Genomic DNA, 16,308 nt, shown 5'->3' with positions numbered 1-16,308 from the left:
TCGGAAATGACGTCGCGTTTTTCGATGGCGTCAACATCCTGTTCCTCAGGAGCAGCAATTCTGACATCTACAGGGGGCCAGCAAGGCACTGGAGTGACCCACGCCGCTCCAGCTGCCGTTCCCCAGCGTCAGATGGGAGACGTGGGCCTGCACATGCGCAGTGGGACCGGCCCGATAGCCGCGCATGTGCAGTGGGACCGGCCCGATAGCCGCGCATGCGCAGTGGCTCCCTTCTCCGCGCCGGCATCAATGCAACATGGTGTAGGGCCACAGGGGCCGGCGTGGAACAAAAGAGGTCCCCAGCCCGAGAGGCTGGTCCGCCTATCGGTAGTCCCCTATCGCGGGCTAGGCTCCAGCAGAGGCCTCCCCCGGGTCAGACACCCCTCCCGCCCCACCCCCCACCAGGCCGCCCCCAGAAGCATCCACGCCGAACGTCCTGCCGGTTATGAGCAGGTGGGAAAGGCGGCGACGGGTCTTGGCTTTTGTAGCGTGGCCGCTCGGCCCATTCCGGACCGAGAATCACCGGGGAGACCCCGTAGAGCGGGCCCCGACCGGTGCCGCGCCGACCATGCCAGTGCCAATGGCGCCGGTTCTCTGCCCGCCGGAGAATCGACAGAGCGGCGCCGGGGCGGCGTGGCACAATTTGCGCTGGTACTGCCGATTCTCCGGCCCGGCCCCGGGGTGAGAGAATCCCGCCTCCAGTTCTTGTGTCTGAATTAAAACCTTGGCGATAAATGAGCCGGCAAGAGATTCCTCTCACCATATCACGGAGACACACCATTTCCCAGGATGCAATTCCCATTGGCGATTCATATTTCAATGTTGACATATATTCTGCCTATCCTCCATCATCACTGGGTCAAAATCTCAGACCCCTTATCTAACGTCAAGGCGTTTTTATCCCATATACAGGGAGAAGACCAGAATCCATATTCAGCTTTGTGCAGCTGGCTTTTAGAGCAAGGCAAAAGACAATTATAGAAAACGTACAATATTTAACTTTCATACGAGTCTATGAATTAGGGACAGGAGTAAGCCACTCGGCCCTTCAAGCCTGCTCCACCATTCAGTAAGATCATGGCGGATCTGACTGTACCCTCCCACCGACCCCCGTTAACCTTTCACCCCCCTTTGTTTAATCAAGAATCTATCTACTCATAGAATTTAATCATAGAATTTGCAGTGCAGAAGGAGGCCATTCGGCCCATCGAGTCTGCACTGGCTCTTGGAAAGAGCACCCTACCCAAGGTCAACACCTCCACCCTATCCCCATAACCCAGTAACCCCACCCAACACTAAGGGCAATTTTGGACACTAAGGGCAATTTATCATGGCCAATCCACCTAACCTGCACATCTTTGGACTGTGGGAGGAAACCGGAGCACTCGGAGGAAACCCATGCACACACGGGGAGGATGTGCAGACTCCGCACAGACAGTGACCCAAGCCGGAATCGAACCTGGGACCCTGGAGCTGTGAAGCAATTGTGCTATCCACAATGCTACCGTGCTGCCCTTACTCCTGCCTTGAAGACATTTAAAGATGCTCCTACTGCTGACTTTTGAGGTAAGGAGTTCCAAACACTCACTACTGTCTGAAAAGGTTTCTTCTCAATTCTATCTTAAATGGGTGACCCTGATTTTTCACGAGTGACCCCCCGGTTCTAGATACTCCCACAAGATGAAACATTCTCTTGTTATGGGCCAGGGTTTAGAGAACCCCAAAGTGTATCATGGAGTTCACCTGACCCACAACGTTTAATAGATTTGTTAAAAGACAGCTTAAGGATTACTTAGTGTTGTATTCTTTGGGGGTTATATTTGAATTGATGGTCGCTAAGATGTTCACTGTATGTTTCAAAAAGGTTCATAGAATAAACATTGTTTTGCTTTAAAAAATACTTTTCCATTTCTGCTGTAGCACACCTGTAGAGTGGGCCGTGTGCTCCCCATAACCAAAATCTATTCAAAGTTGTGGGTCAGGTGAACTCCATGATATACTTTGGTGTTCTCTAAACCCTGGCACATAATATGATCCAGAAGAGAGTTTGGACAGAATCTAGAGGATGTGAACCCCCCCCCCCCCCCACTCTTTGCCCAATGGCAGGTAAAATCAATGGGATAGTTTAATATTCATTTTCTACCACCTAGTTCTTTTCTGGAACGTCCCAAGTGCCTCACTGACTCGAGCTGAGATGCTGATGAATATATGTACATCAGGACGTGAGTTATTGGGAACTCCAATGTAATTTTAACTGCTTGCGGAGAGCATTCTTTTTGTCTGGTCTCTCAATTGCCATTGGGAAAACAATCCCTCCACTGGGCTATGTAGAGGACATTCCAGCTCCCTCCTTCCAACACGTAAAACCTTCCCGAACCGGGCCTATGCCGCCCCCCACCCCGCCTGCCAGTCCGGTGACCTTCGACCATATCACAGATGCAAAGCAGGCAGGCTGAATCGAGAGATGCCTGTTGCAGGCAGTCAGGCAGCCAGACGAATAGTAATGAAGCCTGGCTATTAAAATAGGCCTGGCTTCCTCGTGCAGCTCCCAGTCAAATGGCCTAGACCTCATACTGCTTTCCACCTGGGGGTGAAAACCTCCCTCCGATCGGTCACTGCAACACCGTGTATTAATGATCATTCAGTCTCAAATATATTGACTGGGTTTCAGCTGCAACACTGCGTGCAGCAGCTTTGTGCAGAGGAAAGAAATTCAATCTAGTCATAATAAAATAGATTTAGAATTGAATCATTTTTCACAAATGTAAATAGTAGTGTTAGATATGGAAAGATAGTCTGTCTGGAATGGATAAAATAAATTCAAAGGCAGAGGTCTAATTCATCATGAACCAGCTATCAGTTTGGACAGAATTACATCCTCAACTGTTGATCGATTTGTTCAATAAATACTCCAAGGCGAAGCCTTGTTGAGGACTAAACGTTTTTGGATGCAACAGAAAGATTGGCACACACAATTGTAGTACATGCACGATCAGCTGCCTGTCATGTCGCCCACGGTAGCACAGTGGTTAGCACCGTTGCCTCACAGCTCCAGGGTCCCGGGTTCGATTCCTGGCTTGGGGCACTGTCTATGCGGAGTCTGCACGTTCTCCCCGTGTCCACGTCGGTTTCCTCCGGGTGCTCCAGTTTTCTCCCACAAGTCCCGAAAGATGTGCTGTTCGGTGAATTGGACATTCTGAATTCTTCCTCTGTATAGCCGAACAGGCGCCGGAGTGTGGCGACTAGGGGATTTTCACAGTAACTGCATTGCAGTGTGAATGTAAGCCTACTTGTGACGCTAATAAAGATTATTAGGTTATTATTACACTGTTCTCATTTTAGCAGGAGGCCATTCAGCCCATTGAGCTTGCTTTTCCCAGACACGGCTGATCTGTGTCATGACTTCGCCCGCCCATATCTTGGTTCCATACCAGTTCATGGCCTCGGGTGACAAAGGTTTATCAATCTCAGACCTACAATCATTAATCAAGCTCACATCTACTGCTTTATGTCGGCGAGAACTCCACAGGTCTGTCACCCCTTGGCTGATGACAGATCTGTGAACCTCCTCCCACGTGGGCTGGTTCTGGTCTTGCCCACCAACAGAAAAGGTTTCTCTATCTACCAACCATTCGTTTCCTTTGAAAATACTAAAAGACTCAATTAAATCAACCCTGAATCTTCTGTATTTCAGGGAAGTACTCACCTGTTTATGCAATCTCTCCTGCTAATCTAACCTTGGATTCCTGGTGAATCTGTGCTGCACTTCCCCCAAAGCCTATGTATCCTTTCTGAGATGCAGTCCCCAAATCTGTGTGCAATACTTAAAAGTGGTCAAACCAGAGCTGTGACAAATCTTCTACCCCTTCATATTCTAGTCTTCTAGATATAAGGCTAACATTTCTTTAGCCTTTCTGATTATCTCTTGTACCTGAACACTCCGACATTTTAGTGATCTGTGTACATGACCCCTGAATCGTTTTGAACCTCCACTCTTACAAGCTTTTCAAGACCTAAAAACTACTTCAGCTGCCAGGGCCCCAAGCTCTGGGATTGGTTCCCTAATCCTGTACACCTCCCTCCCTCCTTTTCCAACGCTTTTCAAACCATTGACCATGCTTAGGTCAAATGTCCCAAAGCCTCCTTACTCAGGCTGGGTGCTGTCATGATATGCAAACATGCAGATAATGATATACAGACAGGCAGCTAATGAACACAGAGAACAGGACATGACCAATGAGCAGGCAGGACACTCAGGGGTGGTATCTCACTATAAAAGGCACGAGGCACTCACACTCCGCCTCTTTCCACTGATGAACATCTACAGAGTGAGTCAGGGTGTATGTACAGTATCACACCTCCAGCATGTGGCTAAGAGCTAGTCTGGTCCAGTCAGACAGAGTAACCACACTTAGGTTAGCAGAGAGTCGAACTCATAGAGAACTGTGCTCACTGTGCTACTGGTTCAATAAATCAGATTGAACTAACTTCAAGGTCTGGAATATCTTTTGGTCAAAACTGCATCTAGTTGCAGCCTGTGTTATCCCAGAGTACATAACACATCAGGTGCCATTTTCTGTCTGGTTTGCCTGATTATACGGCTTGGGAATTTCTACTCTGCTGAAGGGGCTATAGAAATGTAAGTTAGTGTTGTTGTGTTAAACATTTGGGCAGTAGGTCACCATCTTTGTCTTATGTTGAGCCCCTATCCACTGCAGGGTGAACAACTTTAAATATGCAGTGTGTCAAGCCCTTCTTCACAAGGAGGGAGGGAAGGTGATCAGGTGATAGTTTTGTATTCGGGTTATATGCGTGTACCCCTCAACTCCAGGGCAGCATTGGTGTAGTGATTAGTGAGTCACTAATCCACTCTCTTGGTCAGAAATAGAATAGTGGCTTTAGAAGATAAGAAAGGGAGAGAAAATACATATACTTTTTAAATCATTTTCATATTCCTAAATACTTATGAAAAGAGAATTGCTTTAATTCACTTTCTGATTAGTGGGTTCTGATCTTCCGCAATTGCAGTTTATTCTCTCAGGATTAGAATTGGATGGAGCTGCCACGTATGGCCAGCACTCTGTTATCAGACTAGTCTGGTTACAGTCCCTTCCAGCTCATTTTGTTGATGTGGTAATCACTCCCTTTAAATTCTTCCTGAATCATAGAATTTACAGTGCAGAAGAGGGCCATTCGGCTCATCGTGTCTGCACCGACCCTCTTAAGCCCACACCTCCACCCTATCCCTGTAACCCAGTAACCCCCACCTAACCCTTTTTGGACACTAAGGGCAATTTATCACGGCCAATCCACCTAACTGGCACATCTTTGGACTGTGGGAGGAAACCGGAGCAGCCGGAGGAAACCCACACAGACTCCGCACAGACAGTGACTCAAGCCGGGAATCGAACCTGGGACCCTGGAGCTGTGAAGCAACAGTGCTAACCACTGTGCTACCATGCGGCCCACCCAAAATGGTGAGGTCTGATGCAAAGGCTCAAAGTACACCAACAATAATGTGGACAAGTGACCATACTTTGGTCAAATAAGTTGTTTTTTAAAGAACACCTTTGAGGAGGAGGAGAGAGAGAGAGACGGAGGGTCAGAGAAGACAGAGGTGTGTGCCAATGTGGCTTAATTGGCAGCAGCCCTGCCTCCTGAGTCTCCAGCTCCAAGTCCCCCTCCAGGGCTAAAGCACAGAAAATCAAGGCTGACGCTCCAGTGCAATGTTGAAAGGTTGTTGCACGATGGGAGATGCTATCTTTCCAAAGAGGCCTTGGACTCAGAGCCCCACCTTCCTCCTCCGGTGGATGTACAAGACCCTATAGCACTATATTGAAGAACAGCAGTGGAGTTATCCTCGGTGTCGAACAAAATTAACTGGCTGCAGTGTGCTTTGAGCAAATGGTGATCAAGAAAAGTGCTATACAAACGGAAAGACGGAGGATAGGAGCAGTGGACCACATGGCCCATCGAGCATTATCAGCTATTAAATGTAATCATTGCTGATAGAATCATAGAATCCCTACAGTGCAGAAGGAGACCATTCGGTCCATCGAGTCTGTACCAACCCTCTGAACGGGCTCTCAACCTTGGCCCACTCCTCCGCCCTATCCCCATAAACCCACCTCACATCTGGAAACTAAGGGGCAATTTAGCACGATCACCTAACCGGAGTCTGCACGTTCTCCCCGTGTCTGCATGGGTTTCCTCCGGGTGCTCCGGTTTCCTCCCACAGTCCAAAGACGTGCAGGTTAGGTAGATTGGCCATGATAAATTGCCCTTAGTGACCAAAAAAGGTTCGGAGGGGTTACTGGGTTACGGGGATAGGGTGGAAGTGAGGGCTTAAGTGGGCCGGTGCAGACTCGATGGCTAGATGGCCTCCTCCTGCACTGTAAGTTCTAAGTTCTTTGACACCCTCAAAAACCTCTAATAAATTTTGTCAAACACTACTTACATTTTGAAAACCATGTTGACGTCTCTGATCATACAGTAGACATCCTTCACATTAGATCCTAGAACTTTCCTGATGTCTGCTGTCAGACCAGCTGGCCTGTATTTTGCAGTTTTCTCTCTCCCTCTTTCTTGAATAACGGTGTCACATTTGCTAACTTCCAGTGTGCTGGGACTGTTCCAGAAATGAGGGAATTTTGGAAAATCAGAGCTTCCACTATCTCTGCAGTTATCTCCTTTTCAACCCCGAGACCCTTTTTGAAGGAGGGTGTTCCAGTGCCTCTGGGCAAGGTAATTGAAGGCGGGGCCGCACATTTCAATTGGAGATGGTTGATTGGCCAGAGCTGGAGGAGTGCAGATATCTCAGACCTTTGCAATGCTGGAAGAGATTACGGAGCGGTGAGGGCGCAGAAAGAAGGGTGACTGGTTTAAAATTGTTGCCGGTCTGAGAGCCAGTTTAGGTCAGCGGGTTCAGTGCAAGTTATAAAACAAGCAACAATGTTTTGAATGACCCCCCCCCCCCCCGCCCTCCAAGATGATGTAGTCTCTTGGGAGCTTATGAAACTGGATTACTAATTCAGAAACTTTGGACCAAATCCTTTGGAAAAGTCACAGTGAGTTCCCCTGGCACTCCATTATCAGCAACAAAAACAGAAAATACGGGACAATCACAGCAGGCCTGACCGCATCTGTGGAAAGAGGAGGGAAGCGAACGTATCAAGTCTGGATGACTCTTTCTCAAAGCTGGAGAGAACTGGAAATAGGGTCAGATTTAGACTGTTGTGGTGGTGGTGGTGGGGGGGGGGGAGGGGGGGGGGGGATACCTGGAGTAGTGGGGCTGGATCGAGGGCCAGCGAAAGGTGGAGATTGACAAAGGTGTCATGGACAGAAAGACAAAAGGAATGTAAATGGCAGTGATTATGGCTAAGAAGGGGGCTGGTAGTGGCACATAAAGAGATTAGAATGCGTGAATGTCAGAACAAAAGTGAGCAGTGGGCCCAAGGACAATGAGGAACAGATGGCCCAAGTGTGGTGAGGGAAAACAGATCAATGGAAGAAATGGAAATAAATGGATGGAAATAAAAATGGGGTGAATGTGGAGGAGAGAGTTCCCAGTCCTCCAGCTCTGAAGTTGTTGAACTCAATGATAAGTCCGGAAGATTGGAATGGGCCTAATCAGAAGATGAGGTGTTGTTCCTGCAGTTTGCGCTGGGCTTTACTGGAACATTGTAGCAGGCCAACGATGGACATGTGGACGTGAAAGTTGGACAGTGAGTTAAAATGTCAAACGACAGGAAGGTCTGGGTCCTGCTTGCGGACGGGCCGGAGGTGTTCTGCAACGCGGTCACTGCAAAGTTGGTCAGCAAGTTCAGGCAACTTTAGGTGATAATGCTGTGAGTTGCAAATCATCAGAACTTGGCCACTTCACCATCAGCTTCTCACAACCGGATCTCGCCCTTAACCTCCACATTATTATTAACCACTGGCTGCATTTGCACATTGATTGCCCATTAGTTTCACTGCAGAAAATTAGTGGAATGCCAAACTCTCCAGACCCTAAAGATGGCCGTGAGCCACATTCTTGAACTGTTGCAGTCCATATGATGTAGGTAGACCTACAGTGCTGTTGTGGAGGGAGCCCATGGAATTTGGCCCAGTGACACCTGAAGAACCATGATATATTTACAAATCGGAATTGTGTGCGGCTTGGAGGGGAACTTGCAGGTGGTAGTGGGGTTTTCATGCCTCTGCTTCCCTTGTCCTTCTAGATGATATAGGTTTGGAAGCTGCTGCTGAAGGAGGCTCGGTGATTGGCTGCAGTGCGTACTGTAGATGGGGCACAACTCTGCCACTGTGTGCCGGTGGTGGAGGGAAAGTATGCTTCAGGAGGGGGTGCCAATAACATACTAACTCATTGGGCTCTTGGCCAGAGCCAGGGTGGATTGTTTGTGTTTTTGTAAAACAAGTGATATTGAAGCAGGATTCTCCATTTGCGGAACTAGTTCTCCTGCCGGAGTAGCGTCACTCCTGGTCAGCGCTGGCGCAAGGAGCGGTGCCCTGGGGCGATTCACTCTCCCTTGCCATGCGCATTTATGCATGGTAGGGAGCTTGAGGAATGTTTATTTTTCTAGCTATGATTGCCAGGTCCCCATCACATAAAAAACAGTAAAGTGTTTTCTGCTGAGGAAAAGAGGAAGTGAAAGCACTTACTCCTAGATGTTTATAAACAATGGTTAGGCTCTCCACAGAGTACTTGACTTGCATTCAAGCATTACGGGAAATGCCAATAAGCAATCCAGACATCTGGCTGCCTGGAGGCCATTACCCTGTCAATTACAGCCTACTAAAAGCCAGTTCTCTTTGAGAGTGAATGGAAGCTTCGCTGATCAAACGATCTGAGGGGGTTTAATGTCCTGTGACTTTCTATGAAATAACAGCTGCTGCTTTCAGCACTTCTGCCTGGGGCAGTCTGAAGGACTGGAAAGTAAAAGAGCAGTATTTTTCATTGTTCTTTAGCTTCTAGGCAGGGGTGACTGATGGGGGTGTCTCTGATGTTGGGGTCTCCGATTTTGGGGTCCCTGATATGGGGGAGTCTGATTTGGGGGGTCTCTGAAATGGGGGGAAATCTCATGGCAGGGTTTGCTGGGGCATCTAATATGGGGTCTGATATGGGGTTGTGATATGGGGGTTGTGATATGGGGGTGTGTGATATGGGAGGTCTGATATGGACGTATGATGGAGGCTGGGGGGTGAGATGGGCAGGTTTTGTTTTGAGGGGGAGAGCGGGCCCTCCGATGGACTTTGGGGGCACCTATATTACGTACTTACCTCCTTGACCCAGCAAGGGGGCCATCATGTCAAGGCGACGCTGGAAGATACTTGTACCGATCCACGCCCACGTGAATTCTGGTTGAGAGGGCCAGGGCATCATGGAGACTGCATAATCGGACTTCCAGCCCTTTAATCAGATGCAAATGGGTTCAAATGCTCCATTTGCATCCTCCCACCGGCACGGGGCACAGAGCTCACTGCCGCTGCTGGTGAAGAACCGGAGACTCAGAATGGGATCAACGCCCCGTTTTCAGCCCGGCGCTCAATTCTCCGCCACATCGGGAACCCGGATACCGGCAAGGGATAATCCAGCCCATAGTTTCCAGCTCCGAGTGAAACCGGCAATTTGGGGAATTAAAGCACAGAATAAAAGACTTTGGGAGGGATTCTACATTGGCTGACTCCAAAATTGGGAAAACTGATTGGGCGGAGAATAGGTCCCGACGCCAAAATCACAAAATCAGGGTGGGCGCTGATTTGACTCCAAATTGCAATTCTCCGTCACCTCGACAGCGGTGCTCCGCAACGCACTTGCAGTAAACGCCATTTGCATGTCATTAGCGGGCCCGACCCGGTATTCTCCGGGGCCTCCGCGATAATCTGATAGGCCGAGTTCTCGACGGCGCCGTTTACTTGTGTTTTTAAAATTTGTGAAACGGGCGTCGTGACTGCTGAGGGAGAGAGAGGAGGTAGCACACAGAGAGGCGCGACTGTGGGCTGGTCAATGGCCGGGCTGGCTGAGGTGGGGGGCCCTGCCAGGGCTGGGGGAGGGGGGTGAGGGGGAATAGGCCGAGTGGCCAGGCTGACCCCCACGGGACTTTAAAAGATATTATGAATATATTCTATTCGACTGCAAAGATTCTCAAGAACTCCAGAAAGTGTAGCTGAGTGAAATATATAAATTTGGATATTGATTAACATTCTAGTGAAAGGAAAGCAGAGATGAGATGAATGAGGTGACAGTTTCCCCTTGGAGATATTTGTATCTTTGCCTATGAACCGTAGAACCATAGAATTACTACAGCGCAGAAGGAGGCCATTTATTAGAGATAGGAGCTATGCCAGAGGAAGGTTCTACTCCAGAGATTTGTCTGGCGTAGTTCCCTCCATGCCTGAATCATGAATAAACTATTGGTTTCCCCTTTGGTTAATTTGACGAAGTCCATGACAAAGATTTGCAACTTTTGACCTGCTCTTTGTTGCTCTTTTTATTTGGCTCTGAATATGGCGGTCAATATGGTCGCCTTCCTTAATTCTAATTACGTTTGCTCTGGAGTCGCCAGGTATCTTTCGATACCGCCACAAGGTTCAAAACCGAATACTGATCAAAGACTCGATACACCAGTTAGTTAGTTCAAAGTCAATGCTTAGTTATTTACACACACAGTTAAATCTAGTTATGCACAAATACTACAGAATAAACTATCACTACCGCTTAAGATCACAGATCATAGAATTTACAGTGCAGAAGGAGGCCATTCGGCCCATCAAGTCTGCACCAGCTCTTGGAAAGAGCACCCTACCCAAGGTCAACACCTCCACCCTATCCCCATAACCCAGTAACCCCACCCAACACGAAGGGCAATTTTGGACACTAAGGGCAATTTATCATGGCCAATCCACCTAACCTGCACATCTTTGGACTGTGGGAGGAAACCGGAGCACCCGGAGGAAACCCACGCACACACGGGGAGGATGTGCAGACTCCGCACAGACAGTGATCCATGCCGGAATCGAACCTGGGACCCTGGAGCTGTGAAGCAATTGTGCTATCCACAATGCTGCCGTGCTGCCTTTGGCCTATACTTAGCTTCGGATGCCCACTCAGTCAGAGGAACAATGGTCGTTGTTCGGTTCTGAGGCTGCTGGGGTCGAACTGGTACAGGGGAACAGCTAAGGTTGTCTGTCTGGTAGCGTGCGTTGACCTTGGACTTACTTGCTTCTGGTGCAGCTGGTGGACGGGTCTCTCCGCTGTGAGAGCCAAGTCCAAGAGAGCGATTCTCTCTTGGGGGCTCCTTCTTATACCCAAAGGGGCTTCGGGCTCTTTTGGGCGGGCCTTGAACTTGGCCCCAATCAATTGGACCGTTTCTCGATCATTCCTATTGATTTCATCCAATAAAGGGGTGGGTGCCCTGATGGCTGGGTGTGTCCTAGGTGGCCGTTGGCCTGCTTTGTTTCGGTCTGCTCTGGCGCCGGGGTGTCTGCCTTAGTATCGGTTACTCAAATGTTACTCTTTTGTTCCCGGAGATGGGCCATTAGTATGCCAATTGGCCTACAGTATTGGTCTTGTCTGGGAGCTGCGGCTCCAATATACAGACAAGCTCTGAACCTGCTTGTTTTCTCAGTATTGTCCATTTTCACTGCAATCTTTGCAAAGTGTCCATTTTGTAATCGGGAAGTGACCATCCCAGATGGCTACATCTTGAAGCCACAGTATTTATTTGACTGGTTCATTCAGTTTCTGGTGAAAGGCGACGCCCAGGATGTTGTGATGGAAGTGTTGCCGATGGCAATGCCATTGATACCAATGAGGACTGCTGAGACAATGGGGAGGCAATGGCACAGTGGTATTGTCACGGGACTAATAATTCACGAGACCCAGGGTAATGCTTTGGGGACCCGGGTTTGAATCCCATCAGGGCAGGTGATGGAACCTGAATTCAAATTAATGATGACCATCAAACCATTGTCAATTGTTGTAAAAACTCATCTGGTCCACTAATGTCCTTTAGGGAAGGAAATCTTTACCTGGTCTGCCCTACATGTGAGTCCAGACCCACAGCAATGTGGTTGATTCTTAAATGCCCCTCCGGGATGGGCAATAAACACTGGCATTGCCAGCAATGCCCACATCCCATGAACGAATAAAAAAACGACTTGAATCTTGTACAGCATCAATGTCACTGGCCATTTTTTCAGCTGGTCTTGCTGCTTCATTCTCTAAGGATCTGAACGCTGGACAATCACCGGTCAAAAGTTCTCTAATCAAACTGTATTTTTAGTCTGACTGGAGACTTGGTCAAGAAGGAGCAAGCAAAACACATTGGTCAGAAATTTCTTTCAAGCCATTGCCTGCATACCATGGTCTGTGATGTAGTGGAAACAGTCATGGTTTTCCAGCAAAGTTGCAATGTCAGAGTGGGGGCAGATCCAATGGGACTCTCAGTGTTTGTGCCCAGTATATGATACAGAGGAGACTCAGAGATTTGATTCCTTGGGCAGGACTTTGTATTTTGGATCGGGACCCACGTATGACCCAAATATCAGGGTCCTGATCCAAAATGCAGTCACGTTTCTCCAGGAGACCCTAATCTTTCGCTGAATTGGCCGATTACTGGCCAGAGGGTGTGCTCGTTAAGCCAGAAGGCCAGTAGAAGGTTCCCCAAGATGGAAGGAGCTGTTATAATAATCTTCATTGTCACAGGTTGGCTTACATTAACACTGCAATGAAGTTACTGTGAAAATCCCCTAGTCGCCACACTCCGGCGCCTGTTAGGGTACACGGAGGGAGAATTCAGAATGTCCAATTCACCTAACAAGCACGTCTTTCGGGGCTTGTGGGAGGAGACCGGAGCGCCCGGAGGAACCCACGAAGACACGGGGAGAACGTGCCGACTCCGCACAGACAGTGACCCAAGCCGGGAATCGATCCTGGGACCCTGGCGCTGTGAAGCAACAACTATAACCACTGTGCTCCCGTGCTGCCCAAGTTGCGGGTACGGGAGAGAGGGAGCGCCTCTCAGGAACAAATTTTAATTAAAATTAAATTTGGTCGAGGGCAGCACGGTGGCGCAGTGGGTAGCACTGCGGCCTCACGGCGCCGTGGTCCCAGGTTCGATCCCGGCTCTGGTTCACTGTCCGTGTGGAGTTTGCATATTCTCCCCGTGTTTGTGTGGGTTTCGCCTCCACAAACCAAAAGATGTGCAGGGTAGGTGGATTGGCCACGCCAAATTGCCCCTTAATTGGAAAAAAATTAATAAGGTATTCCAAATTTATTTTAAAAATAAAATTTTAATTTGGCCATTATTACAGAAGGGAAACCCTAAGCCTCCAGCTTTGGCTGTGGATAGTTAGGGCCTCAAAGGCATCCTGGAGTGCTGGACTCCTGGTCTGTCGCCAAGAGACCGCCTCCACGCAGTTGTTCCCGATGCACTGAGGGGACGAGGGGCAGAGCGAGGGGGGGCGGGGGGGGCAGTCGGCCTATTTTGCTGACCACAAATTAGTCCGAGCTGAGTTAGCAAAAGAAAAGTGGGCTGATTAGTAGTGGCTTATTGGCACTAGTATTTACAAAGTACATCAGATCCCAGCCTGGTCTGCCCTGAGTACCATACCTGGCCGACTTTATACAGAACTTAAACGTGGATGATTTATCGCTCCCCACCCCCTTAGCGAGGGAGCTCATACTTGACGAGACTCACGGAGAGCCTGATTGCTCCAACCCCGTAAGTCTTGTGCAGGTTATAACAGCTTCTGACGATTGCCCTTAATGGACTCCCCTTACTCGGCCACCCGCTGCTTGCGGGCAGGTAGCCCTTCCTCACTCCATCCCACGTCCAGGAAAATAGCCCAGGGGCAAACCAGTGCCGGCAGGACACTGGCACGAAATGACGCACCATTAAAATGGCCTGTGTACAGTTTAAGGTCGTTCACCGAGCCCACATGACAGTGGCCCGGATGAACAGGTTCTTTGGGGTAGAAGATAGGTGCGCAAAGTGTGCGGGAGGGCCAGTGAACCATGTCCATATGTTCTGGGCATGCCCGAAGCTTAGGGGATTCTGGCAGGGGTTTGCGGATGTAATGTCCACGGCGTTAAAAACAAGGGTGGCACCGAGTCCCGAGGTGGCGATTTTCGGAGTTTCGGAAGACCCGGGAATCCAGGAGGAGAAAGAGGCAGACGTTCTGGCCTTTGCTTCCCTGGTAGCCCGGAGACGGATACTATTAGCATGGATGGACTCAAGGCCCCTGAAGTCGGAGACCTGGCTATCGGACATGGCTAGCTTTCTCTGTCTGGAGAAAATCAAGTTCGCCCTGAGAGGGTCACTGTTAGGGTTCGCCCGGAGGTGGCAGCCGTTCGTCGACTTCTCTGGGGAAAATTAACCGTCAGCAGAAAGGGGGGACGGGGGTTGGGGCTTAGTTTAGTGTAGAGTAGGGGGTTAGAAAATGTGGGACCTGTGAGGGAGGAAGACGGCTTTTGCATTATGTTTATATTTCTATGTACATTGGTTCTTCTGTTGTTGTTATAAAACTAGAAATACTTCATAAAATGTTTATTTTTTAAAAAAGGCCTGTGTTGATTCACATTGGATCTTCACTTCAAACAATCAACCTGAGCAGGGCTTAGAAACGGCACAAAAAATAATCGTAAATTTTAGATTGCACAGGAACAAAACAAGGAAAATTTTTAATTTATCTGATCAAGGTTAATGGTAAATCTATGTAACGTTGAGAATGTGAACTGAACCAAACATTGAATAAATAGCCACTGTTGCATGAAGCTCAGTACATCAGATAAGATCAGAACGTAATCTTGTGTTGACAAGCAAATCCACAGAGTCAACAATGCTTTTGATTAATAGTTTGAGAGTGCCGAGCTACAAAAGTGCCTCAAACGGTAACTGGAGTGTCTCTTTATTATCTGGTGCTGATGCAGCTGAAATCTCATTGCCTCAGAATAAAGACAGCATTCAGAAGCAATAAATACTCGGCCTGCTGTGCTGGCTCACTGGTACAGGCACGATACTGCATCGTACCTTTCATTGGACTGGCGTAACCAGCTTTCAGAATCTCATGAGGCCTCAGGTGATCAGCGGCCACCAAGTTTACATTTGTAGAAAGAAAGGAAACTTAAGAGGACGGCACGGTGGCACAGTGGTTAGTACTGCCGCCTCACAGCTCCAGGGACCCGGGTAGAATTCCGGCCTCGGGTCACTGTCTGCGTGGAGTTCACACTTCCTCCCCGTGTCTGTGTGGGTTTCCTCCGGGTGCCCCGGTTTCCTCACGCAGACCAAAGATGTGCGAGTTAGGTGGCCGCGCTAAATTTCCCCTTTGTGTCGAAAAGGGTAGGCAGGGTTACGGGGATTGGGTGGAAGCGTGGGCTTAAGTAGGGTGCTCTTTCAAAGGGCCTGTGCGGACTCAAAGGGCCGAATGGCCTCCTTCTGCACTTGTAGGGATTCTACGACAGTAAACAAAAACAGAATGTTCAGATTCGACTCAAAGCGTTAACTCTGTCTCTCTCTCCACTGATGCTGCCAGACCCGCTGAGCATTTTCAGCTGTGCTCTGGGGACAGAGGTTCAAATCCCGCCATGGCAGATGGTGCAATTTGAATTTAATAAAAATCTGGAATTAAAAAGTCCAATGGTGACCATGAAACCATTGTTGATTGTCGTAAAAACCCATCTGGTTCACTAATGTCCTTTAGGGAAGGAAATCTGCCGTCCTTCCCTGGTCTGGCCTCCATGTGACTCCAGACCCACAGCAATGTGGTTGACTCTTTAATGCCCCTCAAGGGCAATTAGGGATGGGCAGTAAATGCTGGCCCAGCTAGCGACCTCCACGTCCCATGAACGAATAACCCCCCACCCCCACCCCACCCCGCCACATCAACCCTCACCCACAGATTATCACAATCTCTGCTGGGAGCATTGTTACAGCTGAGAACAAGAATGTTCCACCAAATATGTTCTGAGTAGTATTTCTGGCCAGTATTTGGAAACGGTGCTATTTGAATGATCGCCTCCATCATTTTTTTTTGTGTGTTAAGTCTGAGGATAAGAAAATAAAATGCTTTCCATTCAGTCGTTGTAGCGTGTCAGCTGGCTTTTGAGTTGGAACGCCTTCAGTAGTGCCTTAGAAATAAGAAATAAAAATCGACTGCCAGATTCGGAGGTTTGGGCGGGGTGTGGGGGGGGGGAAAATATAAAACAACAAAGTGCTGGACTCAGCATCTTGTTTTTTAAAAATATCTCAGCCAATGAATAAAAGGGGCTCCTTTTTGTAAGATAAACACTTTGCGGAGGGAAGG

General features: G+C 48.7%; 1 protein-coding gene across 2 annotated transcripts in view; it reads left to right on the top strand.

Moving 5' to 3' along the window:
- grid2 (glutamate receptor, ionotropic, delta 2) overlaps positions 1-16,308 on the top strand; it is a 1,370,357-nt gene that overhangs the window by 949,785 nt on the left and 404,264 nt on the right. The window lies entirely within an intron of this gene.

This window comes from Scyliorhinus torazame, chromosome 3, assembly GCF_047496885.1.
Source record: "Scyliorhinus torazame isolate Kashiwa2021f chromosome 3, sScyTor2.1, whole genome shotgun sequence".
Taxonomy (NCBI): Eukaryota; Metazoa; Chordata; class Chondrichthyes; order Carcharhiniformes; family Scyliorhinidae; genus Scyliorhinus; species Scyliorhinus torazame.
Note: the sequence above shows the minus strand (reverse complement) of the source record. Positions and strands in the feature narration are given on the sequence as shown.